Genomic DNA, 17,725 nt, shown 5'->3' on the forward strand with positions numbered 1-17,725 from the left:
AGCTTGACTAATCAACCGGTGGAAGACGGTTTAAAATTAGACGCATGATTGTCGTATGTACCGACACGAATTAAATTTTCTAAACCCATGACGTACACCATGTCCTGTATGCATAAGATAATGTTGTCGGATGATGCCTTGGCTTTCATTGCATTGAGTAGATGGACGTATATATAACTGCTCACGCTTCCTTGAATTTTCATCAAGAATCTCATTCACACCGATCTTGAATATGATGAACATTATATTTTGAAACGTGATAATTCCAGCTAGTAGCATGTCATGAATCCCTTGTTAAACAATTTTTCAATGATTCTATTCCAGCTTTGATACAGTAAAGGTCTCCTTGTCATTTAACTTGGACGTAACAAACTTTCCGAAAAAAAAAGTGTATTACAGAAAATTTGTTTAAGATAAGATGAAATTGCTCGAAAATAAACTGCAAGTGTAAATCAGATAAATCAATTCGATTTACCTCAGATTTTTCATCTCAGAAAATAGAAAAACTCGTTGTAGAACATACGAAATTAAGACAATTAAAACCAAACTAAGTTTCATCTTGAGAAACGAACTTAACCTCAGTTATAAGGCCTAGAAACTGTATCTGAACCTTGCCCTTTCAGGTCAGAGGAAATGAAGGTATCCACCCCCTCCCCCGATACACACACACCAGATAAAGCGTAGCTTCATTTATGTGATGGTCAAGTCAGAGACAGCAATACTTAAAGAACACACTCTCCGATAGTTTTGCTGTTAAGTGTTAGTAGACGAAGTGCAAGGCTACGAATGCGAGTAATGTTTTTATTTTGAGCAGCTCCAAACAGAAAAAAAAATGATAAATAAATTGATATTTGATCTGTGCGGAATTACACTGACTAAAGCAATACAACATATAGTCAAATAGCCCAAACATTATGAGCGATACAAACTTTAAACATGCAGGTAGGTATAAGAACAATTCCGTATAATTAGAATGCTGTCTCTTCTGTATTTCACTGAAGAATCCTCTTATTGCTGCAGCATTGTGAAAATCAGATTGCATACGACATTCATACTGAGATTATGATACTTAGCTCATATCATTGTTTTCTGCATTTCTTTTTTTTTTTTCATTTCATTCTTGGTGCCTTCTTTATTGTTCTACTCATCAAATACAAGTGATCAAAAAAATTAAGATAAGGACTCTTACTAGAACATAGTACAAGTCTTACTATGAAAGTAAATATTACGATAAACCAATACTTATCTTTCCTAGGTGGAGGGAGGAATTAATCTCGAAACACGCAGTTTGCAAATCCACTAAACTTTTCATCTTTACCGGATGACAATGTAGCTTCAGTTTCCCTTGCAGGGAATGTAACTAACCAACTCCTTTACTCGAAATGCCATCCTAAACCATCTGGGAATCTTGAAATTTAGAACGATGTCCCTCCACCCTTTAGAACGATAGACTTTCAAGTTGCAGTGAACTAGCCTACGTCACAGAGTTGTGCTGCATACTGCGAGACCACCATCCACTTATTGGAGGTCGGAAGATAACTAGAAAATTTGTGTTTGGTTATAATTATCGGGACATTGACATTTTTAATCCTCTGCACTCACAACTGCCTTTGGCAGTTGTGAGTGCAGATAGTGTGAACGAACATTTCAGTTACGTATGAGAGAAAATTTTCTCTCTCACTATTTGTTGACTGAATTTATTCTCAACTTCCAAAGATGCCCTCTTCCCACCCTCCATGAAAGGAAAAATTCCAAATATTGGTAAACCTCTATGATCCTTTCAGAAGTTTAGGTCTATCATTTCGCCTCCCCTTTCTCCTGTTGTAGTGTTTGTAGTCCGCAATCTGTTCTCATAATCTACATTCTACCATCAAAGATATCATGTTCCTTTGCATTCTCCACTGTATATTCACCATGAAAACCAGATCAGCGCACAACATCCCAGATGAGGTCGTATCAAAAAAAACACTGCGATTATCCTCTGAGCTGTGTTTACATATAATAAAGATGGTGAAATGGCCTCAGAACTCCAAGATACCTAAAACGAATCAGTTTCTTCTAGCATAATCCCACCAATAGAATAAGCCATTGATCTCATCACACCAAAGTGCATAACTTTACACTTACTAACATTGAACCGATAGCCATTTTCAAATGCCCACAATGCCAGCTTTTTCATATCATTCTACAAGTACTGCATGTCAGTTGCATTCCTGATTATCACCTATCTTTGCATCATCAGCAAACAGCTGTATGTCTCCTGCCAAATCCTTCCCAATGTCTTTAATGTAAAGATTGAATAACAATGGGACAAGGACTGATTTCCTATAGTACAACCACTGGTCATCTTAAATATTGCAGACTCACACCTCCCCCCATACATTACTGATGGCTGAGTGATATCTATCACTCGGCCATCCTCTTAGCCTAACTATTTTATAATCCAATTCATATCCTCCAAGTTATGCTAAGCCTTCCATGCTGAATCCTGTCAAAAGCGTTAGCAAAATTACGATAAATAACGTAGAAGCAATTGTGGGCTACATGATCTTCAACTTTGAAGTTATAGTGAGCTATACCATTCCATCATCTTGATATGCGTAAGATTTCTTGTTTTCAATTTCTGAATGCCACAACAACCATTATACTCATAGTTATCATATTGAGGTTTTCTTAGCACTTTTCCTGAAGCATAACTATTGGTAATGCAACACTTTGTCCCAGCTAGATTGATCTCCTGTTTGATCTCCTTTGAAATGTTAACTTATTTGTAATTTAATCGAAATGCAGAAGTTTATCATTTTGAAAAACAATACTCGTGTCATTTTTCACAGCATTTGTTAATCAGTAGAGTCAACCATTCCGATCCCTTACGGTCAATTCAATAAAGGATTGATTAATCGGCGAGTGAATTCGAGTCCATTTCATTTTAAGGTTATTCTTAAATTATTTCGTACTTAATTTGTTTATTAGAATTTCACTCAAAAAGGATATAAGCCAATGATACAATTTCACGGTGGGGGTGGCCAAAGAATTTTTAATTTTAGTTTTTTTTGTGTGTGTGTGTGTGTGTGTGTTTAGCTCTAGAGACGAAACATAGAACTTTTTCAAGCCACTTCAGGCCTCCAATAAGTTGGGCTGTGGTCTCGCACCGGGAGATGAAACTCATCTCCCACCTAAAGACAATCCCAAACATCCATGCGAGCCAGCAGCCTGTTCGAATTGGCTATTTGGTTTCAGTAATTATACTACACGCATACGTACGCCTAAATACAATTACGTATTTGCATTATTCATGTTTAGTGGTGTAATTAATCGGTTATTTGGACATCGATGGTTGATAACAAAAGACTCCAAAACTTTGAAATTTTTCTTTGAAATGATTCTTGCATATTTCTGCCATCAACAAGCTTTATCCAACTGCCGTTAACTGGATGTTACCTGACTGTTATACCATTCACTGAATGCTAATAAGGTACCCACTGTCCAACCAACCATCTGTGGATTTGAATCCCACTATGGACGTGGATGTTTTCAGGTGGGTGTGAATTTCATTGTTTAACGATCATCCTAACTGTCAATCCATTCAACCGGAGATCGAGGGCGACGATTACATTTTTTCCAGGTTCGTATCAGGGAAAAAAGGTAGCTCGTAGCATCTGATATCTCTTAGTAAACGAAACTTAACGAAAAAGCAGATCGGTATTACATTGCAGCCCAAATTTTCTAATTTGGTTCATTAAAATTAAATAAGTGTTTGAAGTGTTTTATTACCAAAAAGGAAGCGATAATTTTCAAATTATTAATGCTTCAAGAAGACAAATTTACATCTAATATTTAAATATTACTTAGATTACGTATTAAATACATGTGGAAGTCAGAAGAGCCATCAGGCAGGAAAAGAAAAAAATTTTTGCTAATAAATGTGAAGAGAGAGAGTTCCAGATGAGGAGCTACAATTATAAAAGGATGTTTCGTTTAGTTCGTAACCTAAAGCACAAGTTTAATTCCAAATTCAATGTCATCAAAGGCAGGAATGAAGTATTACTAACAGAAGAATTGGAAATCAAAAACAGACGAAACAATATTTTGAGGAAGTGTACAATAGAGAGAATAATGAAAATATAGAGGAGCCCTCTCACCGGCAAAATTTCGATTTGGAACCTACTACAGTTAGGCATGAGGTTGAAATAGCACCTGGGGCCTTATTGCTATTAAACAGCTTAATAGCAATAAGGCCCCAGGTGCAGATGGAATCCCAGCAGAGTTAAGGCTACAGGGGACGGAGGAATAAGAGTGTTTTTCATAGAGTGATTACAGGGATATGGGAGACAGGATCTTGGCCTAGACTCTGGAAGAAGTCGGTTTTCATGCTACTGCATAAGAAGGGAGATGTGAAGGATTGCAAGAACTATAGAATTATTAGTTTAATATCTCATGCAAGCTTTTATTCAAGATCATTCTAAACAGGATTGAGGCCAAAGTTGAGGCAGAGATGCCTGAGGAACAAGCAGGTTTTCGGAAAGGTAAGGGCACCAGAGATCAGATCCTTGCCTTAGATAGATCATAGAAAGGTATAAAGAATTTAGACTCATTATGGTAACGTGTTTCATAGGTTAATCTAAAATTTTTGACTGTGTTCAGCACACGAAACTATGGGAAGTAATGAAAAGAATGGGTTTTCCCTCTACACACTATCGGGTTGATAGCAAATTTGTACAGTAAGCAAAAAGCCAAGGTAAAAACAAGTGTTGAATTAACTAATTGATTTCAGGTTCGAAGGGGAGTTAGGCAAGGATGTCTACTTTCTCCTCACTTGCTTAGTATTTATGCTGAGGACGTGTAACATTGGATGAGTTCAGAGCAGGAATTAGAACAGGTGGTAGATTGATCTGTAATCTGAGGTATGCCGATAATACAGTACTTCTTTGTAATGACATGGAAGAACTAGGACTAATTCTTGCCAAAGTTAACGAGATCAGTAAGAACAGAGGACTTCACCTCAATTCTAGCAAGACAAAGATTATGGTTCTTAAAGGAAATACAGATAAGGAAGCTCCTGAGAAATAAGTGTACCTAAATGGAGAACGAATTGAGAAAGTCAGCAAGTTCAAGTACCTGGGATCCATTATTAATGTGAAGAATTACTGATCAGAAGAGAGAAGATCAAGAATGGGCTAAAAACAACAGCCAGAGACCTGTATAAAATATGAAAGGATGGATCTATCTCTACAGGAACAAACCTGAGGGTTCTGAAGGGAGCTTTTTCCAACAACGACTAATGGATGTGAGATTTAGAAACTAAAAAAAATCTGACAGGAAAAGGACAGCCAATTTAGAGATGTGATGTTACAAAAGGCTATTGAGGATAATTATATACTGAAAGGTGGTCAAATAAATGGGTGCTAGAAAGGATCAATAGAACTTTAAGGCTCCTTAAGGATATTGACAGAATACTTTGGTCATATTGAAAGGATGACTTCTGAAAACAGTAATAGAAGGCAAAGTTCCGGGAAAAAGAGGAAGGGGAAACTGTGAATGAGATCGATGGATGGTGTATCCGAAGTGACTGATCTTTTGAAGCCTCTAAAAAAAAAAGCATACAAAAGAACTACAAGGCGAGGACTGGTGTGGCACCTCACTCAACAATGGAGTGCACTTGATGTAAAATTAAATGAATGTATGGATTCAAATATTCGTGATTTTCTATTAGCAAACTCAAAATTTGAGTTTATGAAGTTTTTTTGTTTTTTTTGTAAAATGATTCCCATTAGGCATGAGTGAATAGTTTATTAATTGGGTAAAAAACTATTCATGTTCAGAGTACGCACGATTCAAATGAATAACAAATGTTGGGGTCAATCACTGGTTTATTTAAATGAGCCACAAACATTTTTAAATGTCATATCAGAAGTTAAAAAAAATTGCAAAATTATAAAACCAAAATATTTCCTTTATATGCTAGACTGGTTAGCTGAGGAAATAGGGTCTACTCCTCCGTCCAACCAACTATATGAATTCGAAGGAATTTGATGACCATCCTACTAAAGAGGCTTGAAAAGTTTCATGTTTGGTGTCTAGAGGACTTCAGGATTATGGGATTCACAAAAAAATAGATAAAATATTACATTCAGATCATTTATAAAAAAAAGAAAAGAATGATGCGGTCTACTAAACGAACCAGCAAATGATTGTGTTTGACGATGTATCTATTCCTTAATACTTCTATAAAATTAGAAGAATTAGAAATTCTAATAATCTAATTAGAAATTATTTCCAAGAATGCGGCTTTTGAAAAACTGTCTGATTTCATAAGTTAAAAAGCTTAGAGATCAGATGAGTATAAAAATTCAATTTTTTCCATTCCATAAAAGTTTCTAATGCTGCTAAATGTTAAAAAAACGAATTAATATAGTTCTCATATAATGCAAGGTCTCAGCAAATCACTCAAGGGAATTATCTCCCGGAAGGATTAGTTACATATTAAATCCTAAGGCTGAACAAGTAAACGAAGGCTATTAATTTAATGCAATAGCTCATCCTCTCACAAATATAAATCAAAACTTGACTTCATACGGTCACAATTTGAACTTAGCTCACCTCGGAATGCACTTAGTCCTTAACTCCACCAGAAAGAAGTCGTGGAGAAGCACTCACTTTAATGCTGTGATACGACCCAACACGATTATGATCGCTAACTTCTTTATTAAGCAATAATAAAATCGAAGCTTCCCTCTACTGATCTACATTCAGCGGGATTTACACACGGTGGGTGGATACTTGAAACATCAGATCAGTTTATGACAAGACCTCAATGTACTTACCGACCTAGGCATCGACCTGAAATGCAAAAAAGTAGATATTCCGTTTGTTTCTGGTAAAACACCCCCTTCCCATAATTCCAACAAGTAATATTTATGGATAGATAATATATAAAAGAACATTGGAAAGAATCAGTTGAAAGTTTGATAAATGGCGAGTTTATCTTGTTATCGAAAGGAACGAGATACTCTGTGCGTAGCGGAGGGGGCGGTGCAGTCAAAGGTTGTACAAAAGCAGGACAGTGCAAATATCATTTTAATGAGATATTTTAGATAATGCCAGAATACCAGGTAAAAGAGAATTTGAGTCAACTACTAGTGCAGCAAAATGTCACGCTACACAGCTCCTTACTTAGTATTAAGAGACATGGCAAACTTACTGTTCTCTCTCTTATCTGTTCAACAGAAGAAACCCATAAATAGTACTAAAATTTACAAGTATTTATCACGGTAATTTGTGTACATAACACATTAATATTTTAAATAAATATTAACACACTAAATAAATGGAAAATAATATTTGTAAGAAGTTTTAATTTCAGTAATAAAATATAACGTTTTATTAAAAAAATAAGTTTAAATACGTGTTTCAGATCAATCATAGCATCGTTTAACTAATATGACAAATATTACCCACATAATTTACAAGTGACTTCATTGCTAATTTAATTGTAATCATTCATCACTAATTTCATAATTTCGTACGTTTAGTTTGAATTTTTTTTCCAACGAGGTTAGTCGGTCTCCAGCTGCAGTAGTTCATGTTCCTCCGATGCTGCGGGATTTTTTTGCCACAAAAAGAAGAAAAAAAAAAACGGAGTTCGAAAACATTTGCTAGTAATTCTGATAATTCTAGGGGCTCATACCGTTGCAAGATAAAACCAAGTCTCCTTGAGAAAAGCCAACAACATATTGCATAAGGTCGCAGTAGAGGAATGTTACCCCAACCAGAAATTTCAAAAATTATGAGCATATATATGAAACCTCCTTTGTACAATAATTCAACTCGAGTTTTTGTTTTAATGACGAGTTTAATATAATCAGTATTTCATTAAAGGCTGTGCTAATAAATGAAAAAATATTTATTAACACATGCCCCGACGAAATTTTAAGTAACTTGCTGATCTCATTAAATTAATCTGCATTAGTTCTAACGGATAATCTTAATGTGTACTGCAACTTTCTGTGTACTTTGTGGTTAGTCGAAACTACGACCGAAGGCAGTGTATTATACCCTGTCAGTTTTGGAAGACAAGAAATCATTGTCATCTCTTTATGAAACCGGCTAACTAACCTTCTGTTTAAAATCCTCATAAAGGTTTCTTGCATCCTAGAATGGGCTCGAGTCTAAATCTTTACAACTTAAGGATAAATGTTGAGATATCGTGCACTCACTATTTTTAATTGTTTTATTTTACTTTTTTTTTTTTGTGAGCACCGTGGGATTTCAGGTGGCATTCACGACATTGAATGCATCGGAGGAAGGGGGGGGGGGAGGATTTGTGAAGCGAAAGAAGGGAGGTAGGAGGCTGATTATCCTGAAAGTTTCTTTACATTAATAGAACGGTATTTCTGAATGATTCGCACACATGGCTAAGAAAGTTATTCAAAGACATTTGAAACGAGTTTAAGTTACCTTGTCTTCTTCCAATTTTATTATCTGGTTTACTGATATATTTAAATGTATTAAATATATATTGATATATATTTATATTTAATATAAAATCGAGAGTTAAATGTAGCACATGACGGTTATGCTTTATCTAATCTCATTTATGTCAGTCTAACTGGTACGTTTAGATTTTATTCCTATGGACCAGTCAGTGGCACTCACTGCTCTTTATAAACAAATTAGCAAGACAGTCCTCCTCTTATAATGACATTAGTTAAAAGCACTGCATATTTGCAGCGTTAAAGCACGCACGAATAACTTGCGCAGTTTCCGTACCTGTACGTTGGCTGCAATTAGAGGACAACAGGTCAGTAAGATCCCAATTATGTTAATGAGACGCATTCACAGTCGAATACTTTTAACATTGAGTGATAGTTATGCTATTAGTAACTATTTCTTCACAGTATTGAAGCCTTTATATTTTTTTATGATAGTTGTCGTTTGGGAGATTTTTACAATTTCACTCAGTTTTTATTAAAATATTGATAACTAACTCGCTTAATTATATTCAAACAGCTGTTAAACTTTCTACATTTAAGGATTCGAAAACTATTATTTTCCTATTTCAATGTGACTAATGTTTAATGCATTATTTCCCAACGTATTCTGAAACAAATCAATCTCGGAGCAGGAGTGTGAACTCGTGGCATCTACTCGTATTGTGGCAGCAAAAGGTAGAAGGATATATAAATGGCCTGCCCACAAGAAAAGCTACATTCATTCTTAGGACGTATTACATAAGATGCCACAAAGAATAGTATCCATTTATCAGATTGCTCCAAAACGTAGTTCAAAAATTGGTCAAAAACAGGACTTTGCAGTAGTTGCAGAAAGTGCTGCATTCTTGTCAAGCAGTACATATATCTACAATGACTGCACTATGCTCAGCACAGTTTAGAGGATGCAGCGTTATGGCATACTGTTTTGATCTACATCTACACTCAACATTTCTATCAAATCAGCATTGATGGAATTCATCGCAAGGGGCTTTTCTGCAGGCACCAGACACGCATGTGCTTCTCAATCCGTAGCAAATCTGTTTCAAGTATCTTCTCCTCAGATATTTTGAGGAGCAAATGAAAGCTGGCCGAGATGATCGAATTCTGTAAATGAATCCTCATCCCCATCCCCAGACTTCAAGTTTCTAATACATAGTAGAAATCAGTGCATCTCTGCCAACATACCGTGAGATTGAAATCCACCTTCATACGTGGAATGGACATTTCAGTCTTTAGGTAATTGATAATTTCCCATCGCTAAAAGTGCAATGTGACTACATCTCTGCTTATTGGAGGCTGAAAATTTTCCGTGTTAAAAACAGGAGTTCCAACTAAGGCACGATATGTGCTATAGATTGAGAACATTTTGCGGGTGGGGTTATCATGAAAAAATGAGCACACGAATAAATATCTTTCGAAAGAAGGCATGAAGGGGTTGAATATTCTGAATGACAGTTTTGTCACTTGGTAATAACGTTACTGATAAGCAACTGGAATAATTTATTTAAAATAATATACATTTACAGGAATTAACTGTATCGTGTGTAACCATCAGTATTCGGTGATGATTTAAATATTTTCCGAATCTATTAGCTTTCGTTTTGTTTTCTTCCTTCTCCCCAGTTATATATTTTTAAATCTCACTTCTCTGGTTGCTATGATCTGAAAAATATGTCGAAAGAGATAAAGAATCGGACGAAGTCGATTTTGTTAAGAGATTGTGATAACAATATCTATTCTTTGAGTACTCTTCCTGAGTGAATTTAACGTATCCAAAGAGAAAGACCCTGATTTTCCCGATACATAAGAACGATAAAACAGTGTGAAAATTTAGCAGCTATTTTACTTCTAAAATTATTTACTTCTACTTTTGAAGAATAGAGTAAACTCATTTATGTAGGAGATAATTGGTGTCTATCAAAGGAGCTTTCAGAAAAGGCAAATACAGAACTGATCAGATACATATAGTTAAACAATTATTACAGAAATTTTAGGAATTTGACATAAATATTCATCAGATTTGTTGATTTCCAATAAGCATGTCATGTGACAGCATTAACAGAGGAAATTTATAAGATTATGATGCAATTTAGAATACCAGATAAACAATTAAGACAAGGATTAACAACAAAAAATTCGGAAGCACAGGTTAAAATACACACGATTTAACAGATCCCCTTCCAATAACTCAAGGATTAAAACAAGGGGAGGGGGTCTTAGCACCGATACTTTTTAACTTAGCTTTGGAATACATTATTCGATCGTTGCCAATAAATAAAGCCACTATAATAAACCGATGAGTATAGGTTGTAGCATATGCAGATAGCATTAAAGTTATAATGATAACGGTCTCTGGAGAATCAGATATAACCATGAGTTATATCGACTTTATATAGAACGCACAATATCCAGTATAATCAAGTTAAAAAAAGTTGCAGTGGACAGGACATGTTTTTTGTATGGAAAATGACAGTATTCTTATGAAGATAATAGTAAAATTGATAAAATACCAAAAGAAAAACCTAAAAGTTGGATAGACACCATTAGTCTAGCAACATCGCACTACATTGTCTAAAAACTGGAAACGTTTTGGACAGACAGGTTTTGAGGCAACAAATCCAGGAGGCCGATGATAGATTTGGACTGTAGAGCCATAGTAATAATACGAAATAATCCAAAACTTGCGTTAGTCGGAATTCTTTATTAAGAACAACTTAAATGAATCCTATTAACTTTTTATATTTCTTTTTCCAACAGCTAAATAAATTCTCTTGGACCTTCCCAGCTGTCTGCTTAGAGTTAACTCTAGCAAGCGGGAGTTGTGGGAGAGACGACGACAGAAACAATGCTTGCCCTTCATATGCTGTGTCCTCACCAACTTGCATTTTCTTTCCATTCAAGAACACAGACTTTGTTTTGAACGATTCGTTTCGTCAACAGGCTAAGTGTGTGTTGCTTGATTCTTATGTCTCTTTTATTCAGAAAGGATGATTGACATGAAAATTAAAAGCAAGAAACAGAAATCACGTCGCAACAACACTATTCATGTTTGGCCCACATACAAAAATAATAATAGGGATACTGTGAAAGGTCAGGAACAGTTCAATAATAACAATATCATATTATCTTCTTTTTTAGGGTGGAAATGGTACAAGAGCTTCACAATTGCTCCAGCAAACTGATAAAATGTGCGTTTTGGAGAGAACAGATTCGTTGTTTTGTTCCAGCAAGGAATAACGGCAGTCTTCAATGCCTTGAACGATAGGAGCATTACCGCATACCGAAAGAAAGTGTACTATGGAAAGAAGGAAGCGCACCCACCCCCTCGCATTGTAGAGCCACGAAGACATTTTAGTGCTAGTATCAGGCGAATACGGCACTAAATACCATCCCCACAGGTCATGTGAAAGGCATGGCCAAGAATCGGATCACGTGAATACTCGGTAGTTCTGCCTATGCAAATGAAACCACTAGGACGTATTTTAGGCACTGACAGGAGTGGTGGGTGACTAATAATGGAGAACCTGCTTACGATGAAGCCCTGTGAGATTCTCTCACACCGTTCAAGCCCATGTTCGTGATCCATATTTAACTGTGTGCGCAGTTTGTCTGTTAATTTAATCCTATTTCTTCAGTGTGAACTATTGAGCACTGGGTTCCTCCTGTGTGCTGTCATCACTGTCACTCTTCGATGCTTTTACTTTTCCCCACGTGGGAGTTATCACTGCACACAGCCTTTTCCTCTCGTTCAAACTTACTGAAGTCTGCTTTTGCACGACAGCACTCGGGGCGGTGTCTGATTGGGAAACTTTCCTTCTGAATTACAAGAGAGCAATTTTTATTCTGTAATCGATGCAGCAAAGAACTGAATTTTTTTTTTTATTATACTTAGCAAAGTTAAACTTGATATCAATACAATAAGTCGGCAGTAAAACGAAGTAATGTCAGGGAAAAAATAGCCGTTTTTGATAGGGTAATTATAAATTAGCTTTAATAAACTGCTGCGTCTTTCTCAAAAAAAGTACCATTAAGATACATTTTCCGCATAAAAACAAAAAATATTCAGTTTTAAAAATCTTCAGTTATTCTACTTACACACTAATTTTTTTTCATTTTTATAGTTATTAGAAACGGTAACCGGTTATAATATTTCAGGCTAAAAAAATGAATATTGAATAGAAAACAATTGTAAAGCTGATAATAGACCATCGACTGATTCTTAAAACAAGTTATTATATTTTTGTATGAGGACTACTAGAATCAGGACGCTTATGTCAACATTAGAGAAAAATTTCCAAAAACTAAGACAAATTATATATGACCACACTGCAAACATTATCACTACCTCTGAGTTGTGATATCAAATCGATGATATATCCCCTGAACTTTTAGTTTTAGCGATTCAATTGTCCTTCACTTTATCTAGTTCGTACTTGTGTATAATCCTTACACACACACTTGTCACGAGTGTCTGGGTGCGCATATTTTACTATATATATCTACCCTATAATATAAAATGATAAGCTTTTTTTGTAACGTTTTTCGTCAAGTTATTTGAAACTCAGGGGCTACCGCGAGTGTCGAGTCCTCAAAATTGGAGTCATTCAAGGAGAATCGGCCTACCAATCCGGAACTCGGGGAAGGGGAGGGGCGGATCCCCCTTGTGTGTGTGTGTATATATATATATATATATACTGTATATATAAAAGAACTAAGTATTCTAAATAAACAGCAGCATTACTGAAAACTTTCGTTACAGGTATTAATCCAAGTGTTATTATTTCTTAAAATATCTGTGCTGTGAAAATTAAGTGTAAGTATTCCAGGTGTATTATCTAAACTTCCTCATATCGTTATAAACATGAAACAATAGACATCTACCCACTGCATTCTCGTGTAGATGGAGTATCAGAATTGCAAAGATTAGATAAAAGTTGAATTTCGGTGTGTGCGTCTACACTGGTGGCGTACACAGCAAGAGGAGATCATATCTTAACCTTTCTCTTAAGGAGAGAGAGAGAGGGCGTATCTTTATAGATACGAGTCATAGATGGCTGGTGAACTGATTGATTAGTATCATTTTTAAAAATTGTTTAAAATTCAAAACAATTCAAAAAATTAATTTAAGAAAGTTGAATATATTTTAGGATTTCGGTTAGTGGGGGGATTATGGTTGAAGTAACTACTCCAGTATATTACCATCTGTTAAGTGAGGGCGCGCGTGAGTGTAATCTCCCGCTGGTTTACCTGCTTTGAAGATCAAAAATAAACAGATCGATTCATTTTTCTAAACAAGGCCGATTTACCTAGCTTATTCGCATCCCCTGGCATTCATTCAAAAACGTGAGACACTGATCACTTAGATATTGTGTTCTAATAAGATGGCATCTAAGTGATCAGTTACGTTTTGTTTCTGAATTCCACACACACAAGGCTGTTAAATCTAAAGCATATTAATACGATGGGTGGCTGCATGTGTGTCAGAAAATCCGGATTCCTGCTCTACAGATGAAATGTAGTATTATGAGTAATTTTCGGTACTGAGAGCATATTATGATATAACTAAAGAATTTTAATGAAAACAAGCAATTAAAACCCGACAAATACATCTATCAGGGGTACTAGTACAGTTTTACATAACAAAAGCCTATTGACCACTACGTTTTGTATTTATTAAGTTATGTATGACTTATTGAAATGTACCAAAACACACATTTTGCTCAGATAACAAGTTTAGCTTAATATAACAATCATGTGATATATAAACAGATGGAGGATAGGAATACGAAACTGCCATCACATGCGATACTACCTGTGGTAATCTATAATCTCTTCTGGGGAGTCTCCAGTGAAGGAAGAAAGTGCTATCAGAGAACGGAGTTGATGATTACGATCCTCGAGCACGAACTTTAGGAACTATGGCAGTCACAAACATCGTTTAACTAGACAGTTATTTCCATCCATCTCATAAGTGACGTCTGAGATTTGCCGATTATTCTTACTGTCTAGTTACTGCTGAAATGATGTACGAACACAAAGTGGTCTCCAGCAAATGTTAGAGAGCATTTTGGAGAAAACGAGATAAGATATCGCCATCAGCTACCGATGACGTTTGACACATTTGTAGAACTCTCACTAAAAGTGTCTATATCGCGTTTAAAAGTTTTGCTTTAAGTGGAGTTACAACCGACGAGAAGATTATGAGCCCAATGTATTTTTGTTATTGGGCGTGTGTTCTTCCGGTTTGCGGCATGAGAAACTACTACCTTCCTACATTAGAAATTTGGAGGAGACTAATGTGGTTCACATATAGAAAATAAAAAAATTACAGGCGTTGCTGCAACATTTTAATGCGACGTGAATATTTAGGATGTAAGAATTCTTTATTCCTCTATCGCAGGAAACGAATTCACAGACTTATTTAGAGAGATAATCTAGTTTGGCCATTTATGTTGCTACATGGAAGCAACAGTCATTTTTTTTTTCACATAAAAATCGAGTGATGTACATGTAATTGTTCTCATTTGTTGAGACACTGCATTTCGCTGTTTTTATGCAGGTGATAGCGATCCCAGATTCGTCTCTGAAAGTATGTACATAGTTTTCCTTTTAATATTTATTATATTATATTATTTATTTTTTTTTTAGTATGTGCACATGCTCTAACGCAGTTGGGAGAGAAGAGGAAAAGAGAATATTAGTTCGTGGTTGGGAATTTCACCTCCTGCACTCCATCTGGATTCAACATAAGCTCCACTTTTATTCTGTGTGCTTAATATTGTTGCATTTCTTCTTGCCACCTGACATCCGTCCCAACGCGAATTTATTGTCATGGTAACCAAAACGTCTCTTGTGACATTGCTGTTCACAGCAAACTTTACGTGTGCAGTAAAGTACACTAATATGATTTAAGTTTGCTCTAGCCTAAAGCACGAGCTTTTATCTCCAAGGATGTGTCAGGTGAGGATCGATTTTTCGAGGTTTAGAAGGATTCACATTTAAAAAAAAAAAAATCAAAAGTTTGATCATTAATTAAAGTTATGTTTTAGTGATAGCAGCTTCAAGAGGAGCTGTTATCGTTACAAGTTTCCTAAAATGCCGATAGATGACGCCACTTAACTAGAAGATTACGTAGTTTTAATACAATAAAATCGTAATTTAGATTTATTGTTTTGTGAGATATAGCACTGCAATTTCAACAATTACTCGGAACACGAATGTAATTCACATCCAATTGGTAAGTTACAATACATCTCTAAATTTCCACTTATTGTATTAAACTCTCTGATTTATGGTGGCTAAGATTACTACTATACTAATTATGAAAATTAGCTACCTTAAGGTAAAACAACGACTATTTAAGAAAAGGAAAACTTATCTTAAAATCCATTATAAAGCTTAGATTAAGCTTAAAGGGCAACTTCTCTTTCTCATCTTCTAGATAGTGGCAACTAATCGCTCTGGAGGTTGAATAGCTCATTAGTTAAATAGACATTCAGAAGACACTCGCAGCAATTTGGCTGTCAGAGAAACACAGTAATTTTGTATCTAAGGATGTTATTACACTAAGCTATCATCATAAATATTTAATTTTGCAATATGTGATAGTTTAATATCATTTTGAAATTGGGCGACTTAGTAGAGATCAAGAAAATGAGATTTTATATAAATCTCAAATAATTATCGTAAATCTAGCGTACCGTAATGCCCTAGGTGCCCTATCGATTATAAAATTCAGAAACTCTACTTTAAAGATCAAATATCAGACTTAAGACACGGTGGACACCGGGTCGTTAAGTTCATGTGATTTCTTATAAGTTCTGACGAAGTAACTAAGCTATATTTTACGTTTCGATGTGTTTAGCAGGCGAAGGATTCAACCACCTCCGTATAGGATCCAGGACCGCGCTGTGCGGCTGGGCCCAGCACAAGGGCGCTTGAAGATCAGGGGCGTCATTTCACTACGGGAAATAATAAAAAAAAAAATTTTTTTTTCTTATTCTTGAATTATATCGTACTATATAAATTACACAATTACAAATTATAGTTAATGCAATATAATTTGACTGATTTAAAATCAGTCAAATTATTATGAATTCTTAATAATCTAACAATATTTTTAGCTTAATACATCACCAGTTTTATTATAATTTGTTTGAAGTGACACGTTATCAACATTACCACAGATTTTATTTCACAGAGTAAGCATCGACTCAGCGAAAATTGTATAAATATTTTCGATTGTTTATTATATTTTTAGTGGACAGACCGTGAATTCATTCTTACGCTGTGCTTTGCCCTTTGTGGATGTGTGATTGTGACTGAAACAGTGACATTGTTCTGCAAATTTGGAAGGTAAGAAACTGTAACATAATTGATTTTTTTTTCGATAATAAGAATTTGGCGAGCTTTAAAATAAAAATGGCGGTAAAATTTACCAGCCAAAATAAATTTTGATTTTAATTGAACCTCTAGTTTTCAGGAAAAACATTTACAGCATTTTAAAAAATAATAATAATAAATTGTAAATGACTGTTATTTTTGTTATATAGTTCAATAATTTTCATTTTTTTTTTTTTAATTTACCTATTATTTTCTTCTTAACCGATTATCCCGTATATATACGGGTCGCTGTTGAGGGACCATAACTAAAAATCCCGTATATATGAGGGGTAGACTATCGGCGGGTCAGCCTGAGGATAAGAACCGTGGATTTTTTTTAAACTAATTTTTTTGGGGGGTAACACAGGAATTATATAACTATTTTTCAACATCTGCAAAGTGTTTCATCTTCCGTAATTTTTAAGTGGCTTTATGCTTCTACTCTACTTTCCCACCTAGTAGCAGGGAGTGGTTTTAAATTTAAAACACGAATATGTTTTTTTTTTTTTTTTTTAATATAGCCCAACGCTTCACAGATATTGAAAAATAATTATATAATTCCTGTATTATCCCCAAAAAAGTTAGTTTCAAAACATTTCACAGTTCTTAGAACGTCGATAATCTACCCGCATATATACGGGATTTTTAGGTATGTTCCCTCACCAGCAACCCGTATATATACGAGATAATCAGTTAAGGGGTCAAGAAGAAAATAATTAGGTAAATTTATTTAAAAAAAAAAGAAAATGAAAATTATTCAACTATACAAAAAAAATAACAGTCATTTACAATTTATTTTTATTTTTTTTTTAAATGCTACAAATGTTTTTTGTGAAAGCTAGAGGTTCAAT

The 17,725-nt window shown here is 35.0% G+C and overlaps 1 protein-coding gene across 2 annotated transcripts in view; it reads right to left on the bottom strand.

The window, feature by feature from the left end:
• Positions 1-14,332, bottom strand: part of LOC150101007 (uncharacterized) — a 107,777-nt gene extending 93,445 nt beyond the window's left edge. The window contains exon 1 of one of the 2 annotated variants that reach the window (XM_090401507.1): positions 14,305-14,332. The gene's annotated coding sequence lies outside the window, so the exon portion shown is untranslated. Of the gene's footprint in view, positions 1-6,600; positions 6,855-14,304 lie in introns of those variants that run through there. The other variant, XM_090401506.1, reaches the window with a different exon arrangement.
• Between the last annotated feature and the right edge of the window lie 3,393 nt (positions 14,333-17,725).

The sequence above is a fragment of the Typopeltis vanoorti genome, chromosome 12, assembly GCF_054136105.1.
Source record: "Typopeltis vanoorti isolate ZY-2024b chromosome 12, IOZ_Tvanoo_1.0, whole genome shotgun sequence".
NCBI classification, from domain to species: domain Eukaryota; kingdom Metazoa; phylum Arthropoda; class Arachnida; order Uropygi; family Thelyphonidae; genus Typopeltis; species Typopeltis vanoorti.